The following is a 17,890-nucleotide window of genomic DNA, read 5'->3' on the forward strand; positions in this document are numbered from 1 at the left end:
GACAGCAACATTATTTTGTATGTGTCTCCTGCTTCAACATGTCTCCCTTCAACATGTCTAGTACTGGTGCCACTTTTCCATAGTTACCGAGCCGAAGGGTAAAGTTATTTTTGCAGCAGCCACTTCTTTCTTCTCCTGAAAATGAAAAAGAAAAGCGCCTTCCTCTTTCTTTTCTTCTGCACACAGATAGCCTGATTTTTGCACAGCCTTCTGTGGCCCCAGGACTAAGAGATGTCATTAGCTATTAATGTTACATTCCTTAGGTCCACAGGGTAAAATTATATGATGCCTGTTTAAAAAAAAAAAGGTATATTACTCTGCCACTTTTAGATGCTGAGAGGCTCTGAATTATTCTTTCACAATAAAAGTTTTAGTGCCACTGTAAAAGCCTTACTTTTCTTTTAAGGGCTGTAAATTATCAAAAGATTTTTCTTTGTGGCTCTTCTGTTTTATTCTCTCTCCCCTCCCTAATAGTGCAGCTCAGGACAAATCTAACCCGCCCGGCAGGCAAAGCCAACTCATAGAAGCGTATGTGATGAGCTCACAGCGAAAGTACATGAAGAGCTACTGCCGATAGGCTAGGGAGCAGGAGGGCGCTCTCCAACCTTCCTGAGAGCAGATGCATATCACCTTACTCGACAACCAGCCCAAATGAACATAGCATGATGAGTGGCTTTCCTTAAAGCGTAACCTCAGGAACAGTCGTACGATGCACTGCAAATAGACAGCATGGTGTTTTGAAGACAAATCACAGATGGAACTGCTGTGATCAGAGTCATGCAGCTTTTGTGTTCACTGCCCATTAATACAAAATTGTTATAGCTGAAGTAAAATCCCTCAAAGAGCAGATATCTGTCTTAAAGATTTAAAATACATCAAATTTACTGTAACTGGAACATGGCTTTTTAAAAAACTATTCAATCTACAGCTAGCAACAGAATACCAGCAAAGTGCATTTTTGTTCTGGCAATGCTTCAGGGATGTGATAGCTCTTCATTTCCTTCTTAAATGTTGAGTTGCCTAATTTAAATGCAGCTTGTCTAGCTCCCATGCTCACTTCTGGGTCACTATGAAATGGGTCCGATTTGAAAATGTCAGGATCTGGTTAGCAATTCAAATGACCACAGTGGTAATTACGCCTTTTCATGTTCCGGCATGTTGCACTGCATCAAAACTGACACAAATGCCTGGTTTTATAATATCACAGTGTGGAAATAAATGTCCAAAATGATATGAAAATGTACTAGTAAGAGATTAATAACTGTTCTTCTTGGAAGAAAGATGGCTCTTTTCAACCACTATATTAAAGAAAAGAAAAAAAAATAACCCTCTCTGATAGCATCTCTCCTTGAGGGGAACTGAATTATATTATCACTCACAAGGCATAAGCATTTCTGTCAGCATCAGTCAGAATATTTGAAAGAAGGGGGAGGGGTAGAACAAGCACAAAAGGTGGGAGGGATGGGGAGAGAAGAGAGTAAAATAGTGCAATCTTATAAATAAGTCCAGAGAGATATTACTTGAAGGTTCCCCTCCAGCATTTCATTCCTTCTCCCCACCCAGTAGAGGAAAATATATTTCAAGGGTTTTATTTTGCTCGTAAAGTGGAGGAATATGTGGATAGGGAGCAATCCATCGGGAGCAAAGTATTGCGCTATACAACCCACAGCACCAACGTTTCCATTTAAAATACAGGTCTGTAGCAATATGGGTAAAGGAAACTTTTTTGAGGGGGGGAAAAAAGCCTTTTGAAACCTAATTCATCCACTCAAGTGTGTGTCTTTAAAAAAAAACACACAAACTTACAAAAAACAAACAAACAAGTGTCCTTGGTGATCTTTTGTGCAGTGGCTTGGAAAGCCAAGACATAACCGATGTTTCAGGTTACCTCCTGATTACAGGATGATCTATATTGGCATGGCTAGCTGTCTGTAAAAGAAGAAAAGTCTTAAGGGTGGGAGGGACCACATAGCACATTGCCCGGATAGTTCCATTCCAGTTTGGTTCCCCATTGTATTACCCATGGTAGGCACACTCCAGGCAGAAACAAAGTCCCAGAGAGATGAGAGCAAACAATTAATAACATTTTTGTTATTCAGATGTACAGGGCCGGGTTCTGACCTTTCAAGTGCCCCTGTATGCTCTCTCTGCAGCATCCCCATCGCCCTCCAGGTGCAAGAGGGACTTTCCAGAGGCAGAGGGCCAGTGGAACAGCTCTATGCTACCCCCTTCACAGAGCTTTTTGTAGGGGCGTGCCTGGGGAAGCGTTAGGTTGTGTCAATTTTGTGCTGCGGGACAGCTCCACAGGAACCTCTTGCAGCACAATAAGTCAGAGCAGTCCCTTCGGTAGCTCTTACTTGCACCCAGGCCGCTCCATTTATCTCCTGAGCCTGAGACATGCAAAATTAGCACACAAAATAAGTGCAAGGTGCATTTCTTTGATCTGCCCTTCTGTAACACAAACACATAGCAACACAAGTCAACGGGGTTATATACATTGATGCCTAGACCATTCTCTGAATTTTCTGAATTCATCAGATGTGGCGTCAAAAAGTTATCACATTACAGACAGATAAACTGTTGAATGTCCCACCTCACTTTGCGCCATCAATTAACAAAACAAAAAGAATGGAAATCAACACACTCTCTCTACACACACACTTCTCCCCCCAGGGAGAGGAGAAGAGAACAAACCAGTGACAGATATTAGTCATGTGGCTTCATGCACTACTGTAAGATACTAGTGTGATGGGCCCAGTACAAGAACCTGTATAGAATGAAATAGCTCTCAGTTCAGATGGAGGCCCAGAATTGGGGCATATATGGCAGTTCACTCCAGTGGTTAAGCCCCAGGAAAACCATTTTCTGTTCTCATCTCTGCCACTGACTTGTGAAAGCTGGGCAGGTCATGTCACCTCAGTTTTCCAACTGTAAAGTGGGGAGAAACGATACTTTCCCACCTTAGCAATGCACACAGAGTACAATAAAAGAGAGACACATGTTACTTTCCCACAGAGTCCCACAGCATTTTTGCAAACTACATAAGATTAACACCATCTATGAAATTCAACTACCTCCACAGCGGGCTGTGGTAATCAACAGGTTGCACGGTATATTGCAGGAAGGAGATATGGACATTTGGGACAAGGTGGCCAAGTGCAAATCATCACTTACATGGCAAGTGCATCAAGAAGTTGTATGTTCATACACAGCACTCAGGAACCCTGTTTTTAAGGCTCAAGACAGACATCCCACACCTAGCAAACTACAAGGTGTTTGCTAATAAGAGAGATCAGCTAATCAGCCCTGCCCAGACTGCTGAGTCAACCCTGCAAAGATTCCAGGAGTCCATATATACACTTCCAAAACGCTGCAAGTGATCAAAAATTTCACCAGATGTGCTATGGAAAGAGAGTTATGAAGTACCAGGCCTCTGATGCTCATACAACCAGAGCTGGAAGACAGTAATTCAATATGTTTTAAATGCACTAGAATTATCCACAAATACATACAGAAGCCTTCATCCCAAATCTAACTGAAAATCCCTGAGATCCATCTTTTCTCTTCTGTTTCAAAGACAACCACTTCTCAAAAGGCATGTGTGACTCCCACTGACGAGCTGCATACTTGGATTCAGGGCAGCATTTGGCTCGTAGTATGGCAATAAGCAACAATGAGGCTACAACAGTAAATAAATACTTTAATTAGAAGGAGGGAAGCTAAAGAAAGAATTTGCAGGGTCTTGCAGACATAACTAGCTCAATGAAATTACCTGGTGAAGACAATAGGCACTTTTGTCAGATGAAAAAAGTGGATGCATGCACACGCAGGCTCCCTATACCCTCACTAATGCACACTGATGTCATGGTGGAAAGCGATGAACTTCCACTACAGCAGCTGTTCAATAGACTTCAGCGAACTCTAGCCCCTAATAAATAGTGTACATTAATGTGTCAGCCAGGAGCATTGTGGGATTTCACGGGGAAGGCCAGTTGAACAACTGCAGTGCAACACCTCAGGCTCCTAACCACACCACCACCACTATAGCTGTACACTGAAATAGTTGTACACTGTTCAGAAATGGTGTGTTCACACAAGCACAAGGAATGCTTGGTGCACGTCTGTATTAGAATACCACGTGTTCGGCAAACATCCCAGATGGTAATGAAAAGCCAAAGCCTACTCGTGTAGACACAATGCTAGAAAGCAACTGGAATAGATTGGGGTGAGAATAGTAGGAACAGTGACGTAGAGAGCAGTGGCTGTGAATTCTGGATGGAGCTCATTGCTGGTACTCTGAGGATGATGTGCTACATCAGCAGGTGATAGACCACATTTAGTTTTTGCCCACCTAATAACCTTTTCCAAGAGCGTGCATATTTGTAAACATTATTATTTGATCATCAAATACCCCACACACAGCAGACCCCCCAAAGAAGAGTTCCAGGCACTGTACAAACACTTACTAAGACATGGTCCTTGTCCTCAAGGGCTTACAAACTAAGAATGTTGTATCCTTTATTTCTGTGCCTGTCAACTCATTTCTTAGCCAGCAAGAAAATAACCAATTCCCAGGGTCCAAGCCTTCCTCATTGCCTGAAAGCCATGACAAGAAGAAGAAATAATATGTACACAGTGAGTGCCGTTGAGGCTCCCAAAGTAATTTATAAATATTTCTTTATTTAGATCACTAAGGGGAAAAAAAATCAGTTGTTAACAGTAAGCCAGACTCAACCTTCACGATAATTATGTTATTTCCCAATAGCCCTGTGAGTGAGGTAAGTTTTACAAAGAGTTTTTACAACCAGCTGCTACCTTTGTAGCTACCACCAGCCTCGGGAGAAAGAGGACAAGAATCAAGACAGAAGGTCATGGCTCCAGTCTAACAATTTATAATATTAAAGACCCACTTAGACAATCCTTGCATATCTCAGCAACACAATAATATCTTGCTATGAAAACTTCTCAACTGTATCTCTTAGTCTTTACCTTTTCTGTTGTATATAAACAATTATTTATGGTCTCAAGGAAATTAATAAATTAACATCAATCAATGCATTCCCAACCAGAAAACAAGAGTCACTTATTGGTAATCCACATCTCCCACAACTTGTCAGCAGGGATTCCTCCTGCACAGCATTGAAGTATTCCTGGCTATAATTTGGTAATGTATTGACTGACAAAACAATGCTCAAACCTATAAACCAAAAAATGGCTACAAGGAGAGTAGATGTCTGAATAGGTACAAATTTCAACATCGGACATGGTTATTTGGAGCATTTATTGTACTGACTGCATGGAAAATGAAGCAGGAGAATTCCGAGACACCTGGAAACCATTTCTGAAAAGAATACATTGGGTGGCAAAGGGGAAACTCAGATTCACTCTCGAAAACAATGGAGAGAGAACTGCCCTTACCTAGTACATTCGTTTTAAACTAAAAGCAGGTTTCCAGCATCTATTTCTCTTTTGCTGACATGGAGAGGTGGGAATTATTTAAATATGCAATTATTTCTCATAAAATTAAGTATTAAAGAGTGCAGATCCTCCTGAAATTATAAAACAAGGGGAATGTCCATTATAACGTACTGAGCAGTTTTTATTTATTTATTTTTGTTAGGGTCTGAACTGTCACAATCAGATCCATAAACATTTTCTTTGTCTATTCCAGTCCTCAAAAAAAGGTAGATTAAACATGAAGAGGCACACCAGAATAAAAGGATCAATTCCCCGGCAACACTTGCCTCAAATCACAGCCTGGTTTCTTTGCAGGTAATCTTCTGAAAGTTCTACTTCAGAGAGGGCACAGAAGAAGAGATGCAGAAAAATCAAAGCCGTTAAGAATTAGACTCAATATCTGAGACTTCACTTTTAAATGGATTATTTCACATGAGTATTAAAGTTAAATTGCCTAATAAGTACATTCAAATAGGTATGAGAGAGTGCATTGCAAAGGGGCTTTGATATTGCTCAGAAATTGTTGTTAAAGGCCTGATTCTGACGTCACTTGCACCAGTTTCCAACCTTTGTCAATATACTGACCTCACTGGATTGCTGATGCTGTAAATTCAGATGGTCATTTCCAATGGGCGCAATATTCTTCACTTCCGACCCTAAGCTGTTGTTTGGCATATTGTCACACATTGCTAAAGGAAAGCCGTGTCCCCATTCAAGAGGTGGCTGGACAGAGAGACAGGAGAGTTTGTAACAAGCCTTGTGGCCTCTCCAGTTTTTATAACCTTAAACAAAGCCAGTCATAAGGTGGAATTTAGATTTAGACAAACAAATGTGATTTTGCTTGTTTGAGTAGAAAGGGAAACCAACACTTGGCTTACGAGAGCCTCTTCTGCATATGCTTAGGGAGCCATAGTCGAAGGTCCTTAATTCAGGCAAATGCCCACAGAAATCAACAGGAGTTTGATTGAGTAAGGCCCCTCACACAGTACCTGAGTTCAGCAAGTGCTGCTGGCATACAAAGAATTTGTAAAATAATCACTGAAGGGCACCAACTGGCAAGAATTGGAAGAAAAAGTTAAGGCTCTGATTTAAAAAATAATAATAATAATAATAAATAATAATAATAATAATGATCCAAATAAGAGACATTTCTAACAAAAGGAGAGAGATGCTCAGGCTTAGATGGTAAGTGTCTTGGGGTAGGGGCCATTTTTTGTTCTGTGTTTGTACAGCCCCTAGCACAATGGTGTCCTGGTACACGACTGGGCCTCCTAGGTGCTACCACAATACAAACAAACAACAATAAAGGTCAACAGGAGAACTGTGTTCCCAATGGATGAACACATTTTAATAATTTACAACAAGTACAAGAAATTTACGTGCCTGACAATAGTGCAATCAAATCTGAATTCAATTTTGTAAAGATACAGAGAGTCTGAGCATGTCTTTGATTAAAATTACACCTATGTTACTGAGATCACATTAACTTTGAACATTAGCTAATACGGGCTCAGGTGACTTCATCAAGCAAAATAATGAATGTATGAGTTCAAAAGTCATGCAACAATCAATTTGTTTAATTAACATATTCCTAGATTTACGGAGTCATTTGAATTTTGCAAGACCCATTGTTGTTCTTTTCAGCGATAAGTCTACCCAGTGCAGTGCTTTTGAGCTGGTCAGCATTAGATTTCTGTTCAAGTATTAAACAGGCTGAAATATTTTATCATCTGAAAACAACAACATCTTTCTTTTAAATACCAGGAATTACTCTAATTTTAAAATAATGGAAAGTACTTTTGAATTTCAGACAAACAAGGAAAAGTATGGATTTTTATCAACATTATGGACACATCATTAGGAAAGCTGCATCTCCAAGATTTTTTGTTTGTTTGTTTATCTGGATTATTATTAATCCCTCCCCAGGCAATATGAAAGCAAGATAGTGTCAGGACAACTGAATTCTAATTCCAGATTCTTCAAGTTATTTTCTTAAGCAAGTCACAACCTCTGGGTCTCAATTTTCTCATATGCGATAGAATAAAATAAATTATGTGCTTGAAGCAGGAATTACTGGGGAAGTTCTTTGGTCTGTGCACAACCTAGAAGGTTATCACAATGGTGATGGCCTTAAAAATATATCCATCTATGAGTAATAACACCAGACACTGGGTGCTGTGAAGCCTTGGCTAAAGTGTTCTATGTGAAGTATTTTAATTATCATGAGTATTGTGCAAGCACCTCCACCTTTCTATACAGCCCCCTTCCACATCCTCCGGTCCCTTCCTTTAGACAGGAGGATTCTACCCCCACCACACTCTCAATCTCTAGTTCTTGCACTGCATCCTCCTTGTAAAAAAATGCACCACACTGTGCATACAAACTAGACGTATGATGAAATACTAAGAGTCTTGATTTTTAAAGCAGCACTTTAGAAACCCGAACACAGGACATTTCACTTTGTTGCTACTAATCTGTGTACAGAAGCACCTAAATTCCCAGCACTGAGCAGGAAAACCAGTGGGGATATGGCACCAACTTTGATAGGAATCGGAGTGGCAATTTCTTGGCTGGAAGCCTGACTGGCTTTTTTTCAGGAGGGATTTATGGCAACAGAAACTTAGGTCTGATGCAGCATGCTCAGGAAGGAGTTTGCTCTGGTGACCTATCCATCTTAGGTCTTTCGAATTAGAATTGGTTGAAATTTTTGAAATGGGATTTCTTTTTTCCATTGAAAAGCAGTCTTTTTTCAAATTGGAAATACTCACCAAAAATGTCCATTTCCCCCCCTAAATTTTCAGTCTTTCCAACATAACTGAAATGAAAAACTTAGTGTTTTCTGTTTTCTAATTTCCAGTTTTAGTCCTGGGCCCCACACACTTTTTTTCTGAGACCACAGGGCGGAGAAATGACAAGGGAGGAGAAAGGAGAGAAAAGGAAAATGGAGGGAAAAGGAAATAGAAGGAGAGAAGGGGGGAGAAAACAAAAAACAAAATTGAAATAAAAAATGGTCCATACAATGTTTCACAAAAACTTGGAGTAAATGAAAAGCTGAAAACTCATTGGGATTCTTCAAATGCTTACAGTTAAGCACCTACCTAAGAACTCCGCTGAATTGGGACTTTAGAATGTAGTTATCAGAGCATGCCTTGCCATCATGTCAAACAATGATTCTAAAACTGACAATCCACTGGCTGGGACAGTGCCATGTCACAAGGCTTATCCTTTTGCCAGAATTGGGTAATAGCTCCAGACAAAACGGATGGAGTGGGCACATCTATCTTCTTATTTGGACTGGGATATTTGTACCAAGGGTAAGAGGTCTGCCCAGCAGAATTTCTGCACTGCATATTATACTCTATCCCAATAGACTTTTCTGTTTTACAGGGTCTGTATCTCAATCTCTCACCCTTTTTTTTCAGAACCCTTTCTGGTAAACATGCCATGGGGAATTTGAACCACATTCTTCACAAGCAGTCACTTCTACGTATGATGAAAGGCTGTTTCATAATGCACACGCTCAAGGGGACTGAATTAAGGATGCATGGTCAGAGTTCATTCTGGTAGTTCTTAATTTGAGAGGACTCGACTTGCAACCTTTTAATCTATTTTAATCCTTAGTGTTGTATTTCCTAATATTTTGTAGTTTAATTTGTTGATGAGAAGAACCTTAAGTAACGTTAAACAACGTTTTTTTGTTTGTGTATACATAAATTAGTTAGATGTATTGAAAATAAAGCTCAGAAGACAGCACTGGACAGGAACTTGAGAGACCTAGGGTCTATCCCAGCTCTGCCACAGAATCCCTGTGTGACCTTGTGCTAGTCACTTAGTCTCCCTGTGCCTCAGTTTCCCATCTGTCAAGTGGATGATTTAGTTGGGGATTGGTCCTGCTTTGAGCAGGGGGTTGGACTAGATGACCTCCTGAGGTCCCTTCCAACCCTGATATTCTATGATTCTAAGTGTGGATAATTTTATTTCCTCTCTCCCACCTGGTGTCTCATCTATTTAGATAGTCTCATTACTATGTCTTTTCACTGTGCCTAGGACAGTGGATCCCTTATCTTAGTCACAGCCTCCAAGCACTACCATTATAATAAATAAATAGACAATGCGGGAGAATGAGCCCCTGTCCTCTCTGCAAAGGATACATGTCCTTGATCAAACATGTCTCACGGGATTCGTGCCTCTCTGAACAAACCTAACAACTAATCACGCATCATGCTTCTACTCTATCGCATGACCATCAGCAATTTTCTTTAGCATATTGGCACTAACAAACTCAGAAAATAATCTCCTTATGTCACAAAGCAAAAGCCTCATTTTACCAGACACTGATCTGATCACTGCATAAATACAGCTAATCAATGTAATTACACATTTAAGAGTGCATGCTGCGGCTCCACAGATCAGCACAGATAATATTTCCTTATGTGCCAGCTGTGTTTCACACTTGCTTGGCTACCATTTTCCCTGCTAGTTATTTCCTGCTTTAAAAAAATTGTTTTTAAATTCTCTTTTAAATTTAAATTATTGAAGCAGGAAGGAGCTAATTGTCAATTTACCATACGAATAAAATATGGTCATTTATTCATTAGATTATGACTAGATATTTTTGTGATTAAACATAAGCCTGCCAGAGGATCCTACTTGCAGGAATGCTGATCAGATTTTTTAAAATGCCACAATCACTAATTTAGCTACGATTTGACCACTAAACATTGGAGTCACTTCCATTGAGACCCTATTAAAGCTGCAAAAGTGGAACATTCATGCTTTCCCCTCTGAAACCCTGCAGCAAACTAATTTTTATCAAAAACTTTCCTTCCAGAAACATGCTGTTTTGGAACTAGGGGCTTACCCTCAAAGATAATCCCAATTTTCAGATGGAGGATCAATGACATTCTCTTGCATGTAGGTTCACCATCTCCAGACAGAAAACCACTATGACATTTCTGGATGGGTATCCTGCCCTCAACAAATGCATTTGATGCTCATACAGAGCTTCTTGGCTGCTTACTTCCAAAGCCATCTGTCAGAATGGCACAGAGCCTGCCTACTAGGGTGGCATGCCAGCTTTACTAGGGCGGTGTGCCAGCTTTACTAGGGCAAAGAGGCCAACCATAGGTGGTTTTAAATGTACAGCCTGCATAATTCATTCATTACCATCTCATCTTTAAAAAGTTCCTCCTCCATGACAGCTCTGAGCATAGGAATTTATCCATAGGAACTTACCTGCAGGAGCAGACCAGTGGTCCAGTTAGTCCTGTATTGGTTTCCTGGCAGTGGCCAGTGCCACATGGTTCAAAGGAAGGTACAAGTTAAACTGCATTAAAGCTTTGGGTGGATACTCTCATTCAGAATTAAAGTGTCTTTAATTTGGTTTAGTTTAATTCACAGATAAAAAAAATTAAGGCCACTTTAATTCTGAATCAGTGTGCTCACCCAGGGCTTGAATGCAATTTAATTGATCCACTTACAATTTACATCTTCAGTTAATTCAGATTTAATTTTCCTGAGTGACCCTGTGTAGACAAACCCTAACATAATTCTTCTGTATAACAATACATATGGATGTTCTGATTATTCATCAAAACGACTAATCCTTCTACAGGTTTGTTTTGTTGTTTTTTTTAAAATACCACAAAAATGTATTTCCTTGTCTCAGTTTTCATTCTTTTTGATTCCCTATGACTCTATACCTGCCTCACACCCATTGATGCCTAATGTGCAAAACCAAATTCCATTAAAAACATGTTGCAGATTGCAGAAAAGAATTAGACTGTGTGCGCAGACCCTCAAGATTGAAGGGCATCCACTAATTGGAGCAGTGAGCAACACTATGCATTGAATTAATAATCTAGCCTTTTAATTCTGCATACAAGGACGATCTGACAGATAGTCTCAATACCACAAAAGTAAATTTGTGCTAAATTTAGTTCCATGGAAAATGGCAGGTACATGGCACAGGTCCATTCACAAAATGTTAAAAAGCAAAGATGATGGAGCACAGTCAGACCCGGAACTTTCGCTCTGGTGGTGTGAGCCAGCCAAGCTTTTGGTGGACCTTAGGAGAGAACAGATATTGCACATACTGTATATTGGGTTCCATAACTTGTATGGAATACAGGCACAGGGATGCCAAATTTCAAATGACTTCAGTTTCAAAATATATCTTTTCCAGTCCTAAGATTTCCACCCTATTGGGAAAATAGAATTGCCCTTTTCTTGCTGTGCCCATACCCAAAATTTCCTATTTTTTACCCATTCTTCCTCGCATTTTCTTCTTTCCTATTGTCACCATACCTCCCTTTCCCCATCTACTTACCTATTTAATTCCTGGATCCCCTACTGTCAGGAATCTTAGCTCCACATGCCTGCAGCAAACCACAAAATGGATTCTTCTTTCACGATCGTGGTACTTGCATCCACAAAGACAGACTCTCAATCAGTATAACCAGCACTGATGTCGATGAAGCTATACCGATTATGGACAAGATCCTTAGCTGATGACAATGGAGACATGCAGATTTACATAGGACTGGAAGGAATGTCTTAGAATCATAGAATATCAGGGTTGGAAGGGACCTCAGGAGGTCATCTAGTCCAACCCCCTGCTCAAAGCAGGACCAATCCCCAATTAAATCATCCCAGCCAGGGCTTTGTCAAGCCTGACCTTAAAAACTTCTAAGGAAGGAGATTCTACCACCTCCCTAGGTAACGCATTCCAGTATTTCACCACCCTCCTAGTGAAAAAGTTTTTCCTAATATCCAACCTAAACCTCCCCCACTGCAACTTGAGACCATTACTCCTTGTCCTGTCCTCTTCTACCACTGAGAATAGTCTAGAACCATCCTCTTTGGAACCACCTCTCAGGTAGTTGAAAGCAGCTATCAAATCCCCCCTCATTCTTCTCTTCTGCAGACTAAACAATCCCAGTTCCCTCAGCCTCTCCTCATAACTCATGTGTTCCAGACCCCTAATCATTTTTGTTGCCCTTCGCTGGACTCTCTCCAATTTATCCACATCCTTCTTGTAGTGTGGGGCCCAAAACTGGACACAGTACTCCAGATGAGGCCTCACCAATGTCAAATAGAGGGGAACGATCACGTCCCTCGATCTGCTCACTATGCCCCTACTTATACATCCCAAAATGCCATTGGCCTTCTTGGCAACAAGGGCACACTGCTGACTCATATCCAGCTTCTCGTCCACTGTAACCCCTAGGTCCTTTTCCGCAGAACTGCTGCCGAGCCATTCGGTCCCTAATCTGTAGCTGTGCATTGGGTTCTTCCGTCCTAAGTGCAGGACCCTGCATTTATCCTTATTGAACCTCATCAGGTTTCTTTTGGCCCAGTCCTCCAATTTGTCCAGGTCCCTCTGTATCCTATCTCTGCCCTCCAACGTATCTACCACTCCTCCCAGTTTAGTATCATCTTGGGCTCATCTGCCCTCTGTTATCACCTACCACCAGCTGGCGATCTTCTGTATCAGCGAAAAGTGGGGATATGTATCGTGTGCGATCACAGCAGCTAAAGTCTGGAGTCAGAAGATCAAGTTAAACGCACATCGATTATTGGTCCTTGGATCATATTTAGGCTCTACAGCAACCCCTACAGGCAGAATTCCGACTTGTTGTTTCTTTGTTTCAGGAGCTCATGTAGTAAAGCCTCTTATTCACAGATGCATTTCTATTCCCACTCTGTCTTTTCAAACATTAACTGCACAGATGTCTCAGCAAAAACAGACCCTCTCATAAATTATTTTGATCATTAAGATTATTAATGAAGATGTTAAATAGAATTAGTCTTAAAACGGATCTATTTTACGGTTTCATACTGCTGTCCATCATTGTATTAGCTGACCACTGATCCCTGCTATATCCTAACAGAGAGTTTCCCAATCACTTCATACATTGCTGTATATTACTACACTGGATTACTCTGTTAGTTTGAAACCCACATGATGTGAACAAGCCAATTTACATTAATTTTTCAAGCAAGGTTCTGCAAGATATCAAATGCTTCACTAAAATTCAACTTCTTCTACCTCATTGTCTCCATCCACTAGTTTCTATTTCCATTAACAAAACAAATCAGGATCAAGGAAGACCTTACCAAGACCTTGCTGAAAATAGACAAGAAACAACCCCATCAACAAATTAGCTGGTCCTACCAGGGTAACCAGTGCAAAGACACTACGAAATTTCTGGGCTTGCCTTCTGCTATTCTGTAGACGAGTATTGCTCCCCCATGTTGCTCAGCTCTTTTCACACAGGAACAAAAGCCTCTCAGCTGGATGAAACCGTGTGTAAAGTATCAGGTATTATGAGACGGACCTGGCCTGGCTGCCTGTCTTGTCCAACATCCGCCTGACATCAGGCGACAAGTCACCTTACAGAATCCGCTCCTTATGGTACAAGACATGCCAAAACACCACCTCAGCTCAAGGTACACCATTTGGACAATTCCCCTAAGGACACTCAATAACCATCTCCAGGCGGTGTACTATGTGGGAAGAACAAGCGTCAAACATAGCCAATACTTATCTTGTGACAAATTCAACAGTCTAGTCCCCTGGTTTTGACCTTCCACACCATCTTTGGGTAAAGCCCAGTTGCATCAGATGTGAAGTGATCAGATGTGCTGCTAATGACCGGTGGGGCCTTCATGACTCCCCACATTGCCCACATCCAGCTAGAAGACATAGGCCACATACTTGTAGGCACCACCAGTCGGCAACAGCTGCTTGGTTCCCTCATGGGAATGTGTGAAGTCCCTCCCTCAGTTATGGAACGGTTAAGACACTTTGACTAACATGCTTGATTTGATTGACTATGTAGATGCAATCTCTCTCTCCCCCCACTCTGTAGTTAGTTATAAAAAAAATTCTTAATATTTGCTGCATTATATTATTAGGGACAAAACAGAGAGTTACCAGTTTGCAATTTCTAGGATCCTGCCTTCCTTTTTGAAAATTAAATAGGACATTTGATTATTCCAATTCAGAAAAGCACTTAACCACATGCTTAAAACCTTTCTGATTCAGGAGAGCATTTCAGCTACTGCTTAAATTTAAGCTCATACTGAAGTGCCGCCCTGAACATGGGTGCTTTTCCTGAACTGGCTCTTCAATCAGTGTCACAGTCAATCTACTGGTAAAATTCCCATAATACCATATAATTCCCTCATCCAGACTGACTAATTGGTACATATTCTTCATCTTTTTCAACAATTCTCTTACTTGCTTTTAGTAATAGATATTTTTACAGGATCTCTAATTAACTGTGGCTACTTCTTTCAGAGAACACGTGGAAAAAATAAAAAGATATTTTGGAAAATTCTAAACCTTCTCTTTCATTCCATTGGGTCTTTCATTTAGTTACAATTGTTTATTGTGTTCTGGAAAAAGAGGTGCATGTGTGATTTATCCTCCACAGAAGTTCCAGTTTTCTCTAAAAGATACCGCTTAAAGAAAGAATTTAAACCTTAAGGACAGAAAATAAAACATTAAAAATTCAGCAACCAGAAACTTGCAAAATGTCTCAAATAACCAACCAGACAAAAACGAATCTCCTTAGGATATGAGTGCACTACAGAATTTTATTCCTTCAAAGCACAATAATCCAAATCTGGAACCACCTGCTCCCAAGAGGTAAGAGATTCTACACCAAGTGTAACCATATTTCATCTCATGTGATAGATAATCTTGTACACCATTCTGGAAACAGATACACTGGAGGTGCCTAGATAATTGGATGATCTACCTATTTACGGTACTTATAAAACTCCCATAATGTACTATCTGAGCCTCTCACAATCTGTCACTATATTTATTACAGCTGGTTGCAAAAATTCCAATGAAATATTGTTTGCCAGAATTTGTCAACTCACCAGAACCAAAACATTTAGTGGAGATACCTAAATTTCAACCAAGTTCTGACAGAACCCAGGTGGGTTTCCAAACCTGTTTAGTTTCCTACAAGCTTGTTCACCTGGCATCTTGCCCGACAGACAGCTGGAGAGCCTGCCTTCTGGGGTCTGCAGCTCCAGGGCATCCCACCAACCAGACTGCGCTGGAACCAGGGTTCCATTCCCTTTCACTGCTTATTTCACAGTTTCTGAAGTATCAAAATCCTCAGTGAAATGCAATTGCCTTTCTCCATCCAGCTCTAATATTGTGAGGAAGGGTGATGCCATTATCACTATTTCACAGATATGGAACTGAAGCACAGAGACATGAAGTGACTTCCCCAATGTCCCACAGGAAGTCTGTAAACTGAACCCAGGTCTCCAGAGGGAAAGGCTACCACTCAGTCCACAGGCTCTTCTTTCCTCTGACTTGGTTTTGACAGGCCCTGGGAAGTTCTGACTGCAATGGGAATTAGAGTCACCTCTTTGGGACAGGGAACCACCTGATTTCAAGGCAGCACGAGCCTTTGCAAAGCAATAGTTATAGATCTATAATCATGTTATCCAGTCCTATAGGATTAAGGAAAAGAACAGACCAAAAACAAAATAAGAAACATATTGCGTCTTCTCTGTACAGCGGTTGCGTTTTGTGATGAGGGGGTTCAGGTCAGATATAAATAGAGTTGGAAATCAGATTTTAGTATCCTTTCAACTGATAGCCTTTTAATAAGAGTGAATACTGTAAAAAGCAAACAACGCTGACAAGCAGGGTTACCAGAATAAAGCTTACACTGGCATGGCTGTTACAAACCATGCAGAAATAGGTCAAGCACATGCTCAAATACTATAGTGATGAGCAGGATATACAGGCATAGACAGACAGAGAGGCTTGCAGCTAACCATAAGGACAGGTTACCCTTCAGCTGTATGTCACAGCCTGTTATGGCCGTTTCAAAAGAAATAAAGACCAAAGAAATTAATCAAGGCTTAAACCTAGAAAACAGAAATGATCACCGTGTCATACAAAGATAGACATTAATCCGGTATATCCATTAGCTACAGAAAGGTGGGAAGAAAATAAGGTCACTGATAGGAGGAGACATGGAGCCACAGCTCATCAAAAGGTTTAACAAAACAATTACTGAAGCCTGTGCTGAATCCACCACATAGAATTAGAAAGCAAATAAGCCCTATTTGAAATGAATGCATATGCTTGAAACAGCTTTGAAAACAAGGCAATGTCCAGAATATGGAGCCCATCGTAATGTAATATCTAGACGTAATACCTCCTTCAAATAGATTTGAACAATGGAACCACAAAATTCCTAGTAGGAGCAGAAATGTATATTTTATAAGGTGAATCAGAGAATTCTTGCTGAATATACTCTCCTGATTACAGTTGTTGATTCTCTAGAACAGGAATAAAGTTGCAGCAGACCTTTCTAAGACTGTTCAACATGGCATATGCTAGCTGGATATGGTCAGGGGAGCCTGTCTTACTGTACTTCTTAAATAGTCGTAGAAATGAACTGTACACAGCTTCTTTCAGAGTGTGTGTGCAGCCACAATAGCGCTAAAAAAATAGACTCATGTACCATTCACACAATCTTCCCATACATTCAGCAATAGGGCTCAATTGGGAGGATTTTGACTCCGACTTTTTAGAAAAGGCCTCCAATTTCTATGTGCATTACAGTTAGCTCATTTTCTTCATAATTTAATCCTTTTGAGTCAAACATGCTGGGTTGTCTCACGAAGTCTGAGTCCAAATAGGATTTGGGTCAAGTTAACTCAATAGCCAAGGTCTCTATAAGGGACAGCATTGAAAAATGTGAGCTTTATCATGAGACTGGAGTGTAGGTACATTTGTTCTTGGTTACATTGTTTTGTAGTTAGTACTGATCATTTTAACCTCCTAAGGGGTTCATTATGCGTACACACGAGATTTGCCTATGAAACTTCCATTAGCATTAATGAGAGTAACCCAGGAGATAACCCACCTCGTCTTTTGCCTTTATTCAGTTCACAATCTGTTCTTAAGACTATTCACATCTTCAGTCCTTTCTCTAAGGCAGTTCATAAGACAAAAGGCCAGTGATAACAACAATGAATGGATAACACCATACAAAGAAAGCGTTCATTCACATGTAACATCTTTCAGGACCACAGTTTCATTTAGACACCTCACTCTCTCCTATTCAGAACTTGAAATCTTTTACCTAATTATATCAGACCCCACTGGATACATATGGTCTTGGAAATATCATTTCAATAATCATAAAGGCATTAAGGTATTAGCAGAAATAGCTTTAGAACCATCTTAGAGTACTGCAGGAAGTAATTGCACATTAGTTAGGCAAATATCAATTGTAAGAGACAAGTACGTTACTATAGAAATTACCCTCTTAGCAATAAAAATCAAGTTTTTATACCTTCTAACTGGCAATAGTTCAGGCTCCTAATGTATTTAAAGGGATTTCATTCAACTTAACTTTCCCAGAATTCTTAGCTATTTCACTTT

The 17,890-nt window shown here is 40.3% G+C and overlaps 1 long non-coding RNA gene across 1 annotated transcript in view; it reads right to left on the reverse strand.

Moving 5' to 3' along the window:
* LOC142000426 (uncharacterized) overlaps positions 1–10,392 on the reverse strand; it is a 123,222-nt gene extending 112,830 nt beyond the window's left edge. The window contains exon 1 of the long non-coding RNA XR_012642244.1: positions 10,319–10,392. This is a non-coding gene — a long non-coding RNA (uncharacterized LOC142000426). The remainder of the gene's footprint in view (positions 1–10,318) is intronic.
* Positions 10,393–17,890: the final 7,498 nt, after the last annotated feature.

The sequence above is a fragment of the Natator depressus genome, chromosome 17 (assembly GCF_965152275.1).
Source record: "Natator depressus isolate rNatDep1 chromosome 17, rNatDep2.hap1, whole genome shotgun sequence".
Taxonomy (NCBI): Eukaryota; Metazoa; Chordata; order Testudines; family Cheloniidae; genus Natator; species Natator depressus.